Source organism: Silene latifolia, chromosome 10 (genome assembly GCF_048544455.1).
Source record: "Silene latifolia isolate original U9 population chromosome 10, ASM4854445v1, whole genome shotgun sequence".
Classification (NCBI taxonomy): Eukaryota; Viridiplantae; Streptophyta; class Magnoliopsida; order Caryophyllales; family Caryophyllaceae; genus Silene; species Silene latifolia.
The window spans coordinates 77,799,379-77,810,665 of record NC_133535.1 but is presented as its reverse complement, the minus strand read 5'-3'; positions in this window follow the sequence as shown (position 1 = coordinate 77,810,665).

Sequence of the window (11,287 nt, the reverse complement as noted above, 5' to 3'; positions counted from 1 at the left end):
GGGACGGTGTGCTTTGGGTTCTAAGTCTATCTATCTCAATTTATGCTAGTGTCACAATTGTTGGGGTTGGAGTTGGTGTGTCTAAACTAATGAAAGCAATAAAGTAAAACAGACAATAAATCAAGAGATGCAAACAATTTATTAAAGATACTAGGATGTCATGGGATCATAAGGGAATCATGGTAAGATAGCATAAATGAGTTACGTGGAAGCAAGCAATTATTATTGTTGGAATTGGGTTAGTTCATGTCTTATAATTCATAAAAAGATTTGGGTCCCGGAGCCGAGTCATTTGTGACTGTACAACACCTACAAGTCGACTTAATTCTTTTTATTAAACTACATGCATGATAAACCGAATCCTAGAGAAACTTACGTCTCGGAGCTGAGTCGGTTAAGACTTTACAACACCTACAAGTCGACTTGGGTTTTCCCTATTTCAACTATAAGCAAGGTCTAACAAGGCTTGAGTTGGTTTATATCTTACAAGCCTCATTAAAACGATAGTAGATGGTCAAAAAATGCAAGGTTTCATAGTCTAACATTTCATCAAACATAACATGTGCATAAGTTGAAGAACAATAAGCAAGCATTCATATGAACTCATTATGCATAAATTCATTCCATTATTAACTCCCCTAGCCCCCCTCCAATCCTAGCTAAGTAACTACTCACTCATTATCATGGAAGACATGTTATCAATGGTGTCAATCATCACAACAAGTAAAAACATGATAAGAGAGTGAGGAAATAAACAATAAAGAGTAAAGGGTAAAGAGATTATACCAAACTTTAAGATGGACAAATGGAAAGGAAAGAATAATAGAAGAAAACTTGATTGATTGATAAAGATTTGTCAATTCTCCAATAATAACCCAATAATCTTCAATTACCCAATAATAAATAAGAATGCTTGAACAATAATTAAGGAAAGATTAATGTGGAATGATTGAGATTAATCTATTCTAATCTACTTATAATCTAATCTAAGAGAGCTTGATTTAATCTAAGAAAACTTGATTCTTAGCTAGGTAATATAATGGAGTATATATGGTGGTACATCATTAGGTTAAGCAAGGGTAGATTAGTAAATAACAATGCTAAGTGTTGAGTAGAGCTTTGCAAGTCCCGAGGGTAATGCGCGGATCATGTAGCAACTCCTAGGGAGATCCGTGCGTCCTGGCTTGAAGCACGGTTGAATCTGTAAAGGGATCCACTCGGATCACAAGGGACACGCTCGGATCGTAGCTCCTTAATCCGCTCGTCCCGTGATCGAGCCGCTCGAATCATAGCATTCTGGCGCGCTCGTCCTGTGCTTAGAACGCACGGATCCTGGCACAGGGTTCCATCTTCTTCCTTATAAGTCTACGATCCTTATATATACTCTTTATTCTTACTTCTTTGGTCATCATTCTTGCCTCCTCTTCATACTGGGCCATCCAAGATCATCAACAAGCTTCCGAATATGCGCGAGAGACGGGAATTCCACTTCATTATCTTCTTTCCTACAAGACATATACAATGCAATAGGAAAGCAAAATAGGAAGGAATTGATGGATAAAATGGTCATGAAATGCTATATTAGTATGCAAAATGGGTTCAATTAGGGGACTAAATGTGCGCAATTAAAAGTCACATCAAACATCCCCAAACCGAACCTTTACTCGTCCCGGGTAAAGAGGTGACTAGAACTAGACCTTTAGTTATTCTAATCTAATAATATAACCGATGTGACACAATTAGAGGGTCTCACTCCGCCCCTTCAACTCACAACAAGACATCCATGAGGTAGGGTGCCTTCTTGCAAGGCAAGGTGGGGCTTGCCAAAATGGCGATACATCCAAGCATTAAGCACAAAAAACAAGTAATGGATGCATCTACAAAAGAATAACCACCTTCCTCATCTAAGTGGCGGAAATCATCTACAAGGGAAGCAATTTAAGGGTACACACTCCATCATAGATATTGTTTCTCCAAGCTACTAAGTCTAAAAGGATACCAACAAATCACCTCCAAGTTATGTCAAACTAGGGTACTTTTATCCTCAATCGCTAAATGCTTTTGTCAAGAGTAGGCTCCCTATGATGTTAGAAACACTGTAGGATCGCAGAATTCCCCCTCTTGCCTAGACAAGAAGAAGGGTCGTCCCCCTCCACCATGCAACAAATAAGATCAATGGATAAAAGGGATCAAGATGTTTTGAGTTTCACATTGGTAGTTTGCTTTTTGATTTTTTCCCCCTATTTCTTGTGGTATTTGACATTTGAAAAACATTTCTTGCCATTTCTTTGATGTTTGGCGATTTGATGCTTGACAGTTTTCAACTTTTTGTATTTTTGAACATTTTCAAAGTCACCCCAATTTGTAAAGAGGGTGCTTTTATTGAAGCATAGGAGTTTATTTTTGTACTCCTCTTTTCTTTGATGCAATTAGAAAATTTTGACATTGATAACTTGAACTCCATTTGGTGATGTTTGTGCCCATTCCCTTTTTGTTGACAAAATATGATGATAGAAGTGTAAGAACGGTTGCATGGCTTCAAAGATCACCTTGTAATAAAAGGTAGCCAAGGAGTCATTACACCACAAGGTAATCTTGATTAGGCCTTAGTCCATGTGTCAAAAGATACTAGTATGACACATCCTAGGGTGTCTTGAGGGTATTCTAGCAAACAAAGTCTCAAGGAGAAAAATTATCTACAAGGGCCTTATATACACTTGTCAAGATTCCCAAATAGGCATTTTCACAAAATTTTCTAACCATACAACTACATGCCATGATGCAACTAACATATATACAACTCTAATGCATATGCTTCTATAAACTATTATGCCACATAAACTAAATGGAACTCCTAACAACACATAGATACACAAATCGCAATAACAAAATAGACCAAATCCTCCTTGACATGTAAGCCCATCCTCCTCATATGAATATTGGAAGGGAAATAGATATTAGAACGATCATACCAAGCGGTCTTCACATTCTCCAGCCACTTCCTCAAATGTAGTGTTGTATCTATGTGAGAAGAGAACAAAAACACAAGTATATACAATTCTACACTACTAAATTAAAGAACATGTTTTTGGTTTTTGAGTTTTTCAAATTTTTATGGATTTTGTTTTTATGAAATTAAAGAACATATTTTTGGGATTTTTCGAAATTTTTCAATTTTTATGTGTTTTGGAATATAAATTCCCATCCCCCACTTTATTTTGGACATTGTCCTCAATGTACATGTAGGAGTAAGAATAAAAAAAAGAAATACATTTTTTTTTTGGATTTTTGAATTTATGGAAATGAAGTACAAATGCAATGATATTATATGAATGAATGCATGCTCTAACTAAATGCAATTCTATATGACATAGATAACAAATGAATACAAACTAATCTACACTAGATGATGCATGTTTTCACCTATGATCAAACCTCCCCAAACCGATTTAAGCACTATTTCTAGTGTAGAAAGGAATAGGTTTGGTCATTAGAGGCTATACATGAATGCAACTAACTAACTACATGCAACATGTGAGATGTATTACAATGCAAACTATACTATATGAACTAACTAATGTATATGCAATATGGAATATAATACAAATACAAGTGAGGTGTAAACTAAATGCAAGATAATTTAAAATGCAATGCAACTATACATAAGAGATAGGGAAAGAGTATCATACAAATGGAAGTGGTGTGGTTAAACACCTCTAGCCATCTCACTCATCATCATCATCATCATCATTGTGGTACGCACGTCCGCTAGATCCTCCTCGGTCATAACCTCCTCCTTGGCCAAAGAATCCTCCACATTGGTCACCAAAATTCCCTTCTTTATTGCCATATTTGGGGAACAAGAGATGTGGTTGAGCCCAAGATGGATGAGGACCTCTAGGATTGATGTACCCTTATTGAGCCATGTTGTAGTAGGAGGGGTATTGGGCCAAGTAGTTGTCAACCCTCCCTTCGTGCACTCCAAGATTGACATTTGCATGAGTTGCAATAATCATTCATGTTTAGAGCTCTCGGATCCTGAGGAGTGAATGGTACATGTTGCGTTGCGTAAGGTGGAATGGGTATATTGGATGGTGGTGCATCTCCCCATTCTGGCAACTCACGAGGTTGACAAGGTGCTTCTTCTCTTGGCGGTGGGTTGTTATGGATATCAATGGGGTGTAAGTAGCTCGGTCTAGGTGAGTACCAACTCAACCGGGGCTCGGTAGGTGGTATGTTCCAACCTAAGAGAATAAGTGATGTGCATCCCTTTGTGAACCACTCTACACTTCCGTCTTGGTTATAAGTACACCACCGGTGGTGGTTGAAGATAGCATCCTCATCAATCAAAGTGCTCCCTTTGAGCTTTTCATAGCTCCCATGAAGGTTGAACCCGGGGCAAAGTTCAATGGCCATAATTGTGATAAGGCCTCCAATCACAAAGGTCTTGATATTAGAATTCCCTTGAGCATAGTCATTGAGCCTTGTAAGCATCTCAAGGGGTGTGTTAAAATTGTAAGCCCTTGTCCCTTGCACATTCAAGTAGGATTCTAGGAAGGTCAAGTCGAGAAGGGTGCACCTATCTTGTTCTAGCCTTCCATTAATAGTTCTGGCTATAAACCGTTCAGTGACCCGAATCACTGGATGTTGGATGGCAAAAGTATAGCATTATTTAAAGGAATGGAGTTCTCTCCCAGAAATGGCTCTCCATAGTTGGTTAACGGTGAAGTCAAAGGGCTTATCGATATTTTCCCTCGGCACTTCAAGACCAAAAATAATTGCAAATTGGTCTAGAGTTAACCTATGGTCTCTATTGCAAAGACGGAACTCCAAACCAATATTTCTCCGTTGATTAGTGACAACACAGAGACTACACAAAAACTCGAGGGTGAAACTCAAGTAAGTGTCCTCATGGGCATAGAACAGCTTCCCAAGATCCAAACCATTGAAAAACATCTCCGTTTGATGCCTTATGGCAAATATCTCTAATGCATCAATATCAATAAATTGAGTAGGCTCATAGTCCTTACCTAGCAATTGCTCGAATCTTTGGCGGTGGTCATCGTCGGTGAAGAGTACCTCGGGGAAATACTCAAGTTGTGTAACACCATGTATCACTACATTTTCTCGACCTCTTGCCTCCCGTGAGGCGGATGAAGTAGCACCCTTGCGACGTTTAGGTGTGGCCTCGGCTGATTTCTTGCTCTTGCTTCTTAGGTTCATCATTTTTCTTGATGTGAATGTTAGGGTTTTGCTTGGTTTTTATTTTGGGGTTTGTTTGTGGATGATGATATGCGATTTTGAGTAGATAAGATAAGGAAAAATAGGGATGGTGGGGGGTGTTTATAACGAAGAAGGGGTGGGAACGAGCGGGTTTGGGCTGGGGTCAGGCGGATATGTTAACAACCCAGTCAATTGTCGTGCTCATCCGAGCGTCCCAATGTCGATCCGAGCGTCCCGGGGTTGCTGCCCGAGCGTCCTGCTCAGGAGACGCGCGGATTCTCAAACAGTATGTCTTCGTGTTTTGCATTCAGGCGGGGATGAGTGGCTTAGTTACAGGACGAGCGGGTTTTTGTTGTGACGAGCGTCCTCTTGAGAATCTGCTCAGATTCTCTGCTAGTGTAAAATTCTGCTCAAGGCATTGTCCAAGACGAGCGTCCTAGTGTCGATCCGAGCGGATCATGGTCGGGACGAGCGTCTTTTTGGCAATCCGTGCAGATTTTGTGACAGTGTTCTTTCTTGCCTGCAGCAGGGCTCAGGACGAGCGTCTTGTTGCCAGGACGAGAATCTTGAGCTACTCCTCGTCAATCCTTCATTTGTTTTATTTAGAATTCTTTCCCTTTCACCCTTTTTGTGATCCCTTCTTATCATTTTCTGAAAATATACTCAAAGAATGGGTATGTAACCCTCCCTCACAACTCTCATGTAAGAAAATGCAAGTAATCTAAAAGTATATACAAAATTGTACAATGCAAAATTGTGGAAAAGCATATATTACAAATGGTGGTTTGAGATAGGACTCCACCAAACTAGTTCGATTTGTCGAAATTCATTGTCCATAGAGCTCAAGGCTCTTAGAAGAAGGTCAAAGGCTTGTAAGCACGCCCCAAATAAGCATGAATATGGTTTGCTGCAATTCAAAATAAAGCTTGGCCAAGGGAGCTTGTCATTCACTTTCTTTTTCACCTTGCCCTTGGCACTTGAGCCTTTGTAATGCCTTCAACCAACAAGCCCATGATTCTTATCAACACGAGGCATGAAATATGGCCTATTTTCGTCCGGAGACTTCCACTCACCACCTTCTCTTCTAATTTTGGTGATGATGATAGCATTTGGATTTGTCAATCCTTGCAAAGTAGAAGGAGAATTCTCATAACATTGATGACCGAATACCTTAGGAATTCAGATTGTGGGTGCCAAATCTCCACAAGTAAACTCATTTGCAACTTTGTTCTTGAGCTTTTCCACTAAGTACCTTTTTTATTACGATTTGACTTTTTGGAGAAGGTCCACCATATCATCTCCAACAATCATAGGTTCCATGGTAGGTGTGGAATGGTCTTCATAAGAAATAGGAAAGAGACATTCATTTTTTCATGGAAGCATACCGAGATATTCTCAAGGATGGGCTCCTTAAGTGAGGCAATATCACAACTCCATTCCTCTTCTTCATTCCGGAAGTCCTTGCAAGACACGTGTTCCTCATAAGCTTATTCCATAATCTTGTCATCATGGCCATCTTCATATGAATCATAAATAGGGGCTTCATTTATCTTAATTAACTCTTTCTCCAACACCTCATAAATCGCATTAAAAGACACACCCTCATACTCACAAAGGCTAAGAGTATTTGGCTTACTTAACCTCATATCGTCCTCATCAAATACCACACTTTCATACTCATAAGAGCTCAAGGAGATTGGCTCTTCCCACTTCACATCTTCTTCATCAAAGGTCATTACCTCAAATTCACATTCATTGTCAATGCTCAAGAATTCGTGAGGAGTGGTTGCTTGGGTTACCTTTATTTGGACAATTTGAATTTCCAACTCCTCACCTTGGGTAACAATGTCTTGAAGAACATTGTCCCTATTTTGGCTCTCCTCTAGCATGTGTTTAAAGAAGTTTGTTGATCTCCCATCATTAGTGGCATTTATATTATAACATGTTTAGTGGTAATCACATCATTAAGAGGATGATTATGATATGTTGAGTGTGGTTCATGTATTGGTTATTATCATATATGTTGGAGGATTTGTTGATGTTCTTGTTCTTGTTCTTGTTTTGGAGACGTAAGATGGTTGGGAGACCGTCTTACGCTTAAGTCGCCTCTTGGATCATCCTACTCCAAGAGGGATGTGCACATTAATGGCATGAGTTACGGAGGGACTCGTGTGCTTGAGACATGGCGTCTGGCAGGGGATCCGGTTGGCTTCTAGACCCGTTACGTCTGGGCGTGTCCCGATACCTGTTTGTGGTTATCGGTATGTCAGGGCGTGTCCTTGTACTAGTGTGGTTGTCGGTATATCTGGGCGTGTCCCGGTACCGCGGTGGTAGTCATTTGATGTTATGTCATTCATACTAGTAGTCATGTTGCATGTTCAGACACTTGAGTCGTGTCACACTTTATTTGTTTATTGAATAAGACGTTTGTTGTGTCTGTGTAATTGTCACATATCTCTTTTGGGGTGGCCTATGTCAATCCATATGATATCCTTTGGTCATATGGGGAGTAGGTTAAGTACATGTTGTTTGGATAGCACACTTGAGATGAGGCGAACTTGATGAGTCACGAGACGAGTATAGTTATGTAGATGAGTATAGTAACTATGAGTTGTATTTATTCATTAATGAACGGTTTGTAATCACTAAACTTGTCATTTATAATGAGTGTTTCTGGTCGGTCCGCTTTGAGCTTAGATTTCGGTTACTTGTCGTTAGGGGCACCTAGACCAAAACAATATTTATAACTTCACAACCAACTCTAATACTAGTAAAGAGGAAAGTAAAGGTCGGATCCCAAGGGACGGGTATTGATGTAGGATTTTCAATTGCAAGTAGTGGTGTCTAGGGGTGTCACAATTTGGGTTGAGATAAGAAGATCACTAAACTAAATAACAATAAAAGTAAACAAGCAAGATGACTAAAATGAGATGTAAACAATTGATTAAAAGCACTAGGGTGTCATGGGTTCATAGGGGATTCATGGGAATTGATCATACAAACATATTCTTAAATTATAAGCAAGCAATTATTGTTGTGATAGGATCAAGTGTGTTTATATTTTACAATCCTAGGAAGGTTTGGGTCCCGGAGCCGAATCGATTAGATTGTACAACACATAAAAGTCGACTTAATCCTCCCTACTCAACTATATGCATGGTCTAATGAGACTCGAGTTGGTGTTTATGTCTTACAAGTCTCATTGAAAAGGTAAGTGATGGGTAAAAAATCCAAGGATTCATAGGCTCGCATTTCATCAAACATAACACGTGCATAAGTTGAGATCACAACAAGCAAGCAAATAAATTATGTCAAAATATTAGATTAAGTATGAATCATCCCCCATGTTGGTTTCCCCTAATTCCCCATTAACCCTAGTTAAGGAAACTACTCACTCATTATCAAGTTTAACATGTTAACAATGTTGTCAATCATATTAACAAAGCAAAACATGATGAATAAATGAAGATGATTAACAATAATTAAAAAGGGATTAAGAGAATTATACCTAATGATGATTCCAAACTAATAATGCAAAGAATAATAGAAGTACTTGATGATTGATGGAAGGTTGTCAATCTCCTAATATACCCAAATAATCTTCAATTACCCAAAATAAAGGATGAACAATAGAGGGATTAAGGAAATGAGATTTGTATTAAAACTTGATTAGAAGTTGATTACAAGATTAAAGATAGATTAGAATAATATAAACTACACTAAAGATTGATAAGAAGAACATGATAATCTAATTAGACTAATGGGGTATTTATAGTGGGGATTAGGTGCACAAATTAACGTTACTAAGGGCTTAAATGACGATTAAGTCCTTGAGGAATCGCTCATCTCAAGGAAAGATGCGGGTCTCCTTTTAGATAGTATTTCAAAAATATGCGCATCTCGAATAGAGAAAGAAAAGGACGTGTTGCAGTGGAAGACAATCCGAGCGTCCAAAAGGTCGGGACGAGCGGATCGTGTAGGTGTTGGACGAGCGGCCTGGCAGCTTGGACAATCGGCTTGTGCAGCTTCTGGACGAGCGTCCCGATGGGTGAGACGCTCGGATCCTAGTCCAGCGTGCCATTTCTTCTTTTCTTCTTTTCTTCTTCCAACAATCCTCCGGGATTTTGTCGGAGATGCAAGGATCTTCTTCATCATTGCCCATCTACTACATTATGTACAAAGGCCTTCTAGTCTTGTCTTCTCTTTGACGCTTGGTCATTAGATTCGATCAATTTAGCTCTATTTTGCCATGAAAATGCAAGGTTTGCACTCCTCTCCTACCAAGGAAACAAAACCTCAAAGAATATGCAAAACAAAGGACTAAAGATAGTAAATGACCCAAATATGCACTAAAAAGCATAGGAACGAGGCTAATTCGGGGACTAAATATGCTCAAATATTGATCACATCAAATATCCCCAAACCGAACCCTTGCTCGTCCCTAGTAAAGAGGTGACAAAACTAGGACCCTTATTTAAACTATCCTACTAATTTAGCCGATATGAGACAATTAGCGGGTCTCAATCCGCCCTTCAACTCACAATAAGACAAGCATGAGGTAGGATGCCTTCTTGCAAGGCAAGGTGGGTCTTACCAAAATGGCGACACATCCAATCATTAAAGCACACAAAATCAAGTAATGGATGCATCTACAAAAAGAATAGCCACTTTCCTCATCTAAGTGGCGGAAATTATATAAAGGGAAGCAATTCAAGGGTACACACTCCTTCATAGATATGGTTTCTTCAAACTACTAAGCCTAGAAGGATACCAATAAATCACCTCCAAGTTGTGTCAAGCTAGGGTACCTTTGTCCTCAATCGTTAAATGCTTTTGTCAAGAATAGTCTCCCTATGATGTTAGAAACACTGGAGGATCGCGGAATTCCCCTTCTTGCCTAGACAAGAAGAAGGGTCGTCCCCTCTCTACCATGCACAAAAGTGGATACGATGGAAAAAGGGATCAATAGTAAATGAGTTTCATTTGGGAGTTTGCTTTTGTTGTTGTTTTTCCCCCCAATTTCTTGTGGCATTTGACATTTGAGAACACTTTATTTTTGCCCTTTTCTTTTGATGTTTGGCATTTCAATACTTGATAATTTTTCAACTTTTTTTTTTTTTTTTTTTTTTTTGAATATTTTCATAGTCACCCCATTTGTAGGGAGGGTGCTTATATTTGAAGCATAGGAGTTTTCATTTTTGTTAATCCTCTTTTCTTTTGATGCAATTTTGCAAACTTTTTGACTTTTCATTTCACTTCTTGAACTCAAACTTTTGAACAATTTTTGTGCCCATTCCCTTTGATGACAAAATATATGGTAGAACATGTATGAATGATTGCATGGTTTCAAGGGTCACCTTGGAATAAACGGTAGGCAAGGAGTTATCACACCACAAGGTACTTTTGACTAGGCCTTAATCCATGGGTCAAGAGATACTAGCATGACACATCCTAGGGTGTTTTACAAGTATTCTAACAAGCAAAGTCTTAAGAAGAAAAAGCATCTACTAGGGTCTATATATACTTGTCAAGCTTTCCAAATAGACGGTTTCGCAAAATTTTCCTAACATGCAATCTATATGCCATGATGCAACTAACATATATACATCCTAATGCATATGCTTCTACCAACTAGTATGCCAAATAATCTAAATGCAAGTCCTAAATTCACATTGTTTATACCGCATCAATCAAAATAAAGCCATATAGTAATTAACATAAAGAGGAAAAAGGAGATTCGAAAGATCATACCATGCGGTCTTTAATATCCTCATGTCTCGGATGTGGCATAGTCAATCAATGTGAACAAGGATGAACAAACACAATATATACAAAACAATATATACAAGACTATATTACAAAGGAAATGAACTTGTTTTTTGGATTTTCAATTTTACAATTTTTTTGGATTTTTCGAAATTTATGATTTTTTTGGATTTTGTATAAAAGACAAGTTAGAATTTCTCATCCCCACACTAGTATGGGAATTGTCCTCAATGGCCAATACGATAGGAAATTATGCAATGAATATTCATGATTTCTAAACTAAATGCAAACTATACTA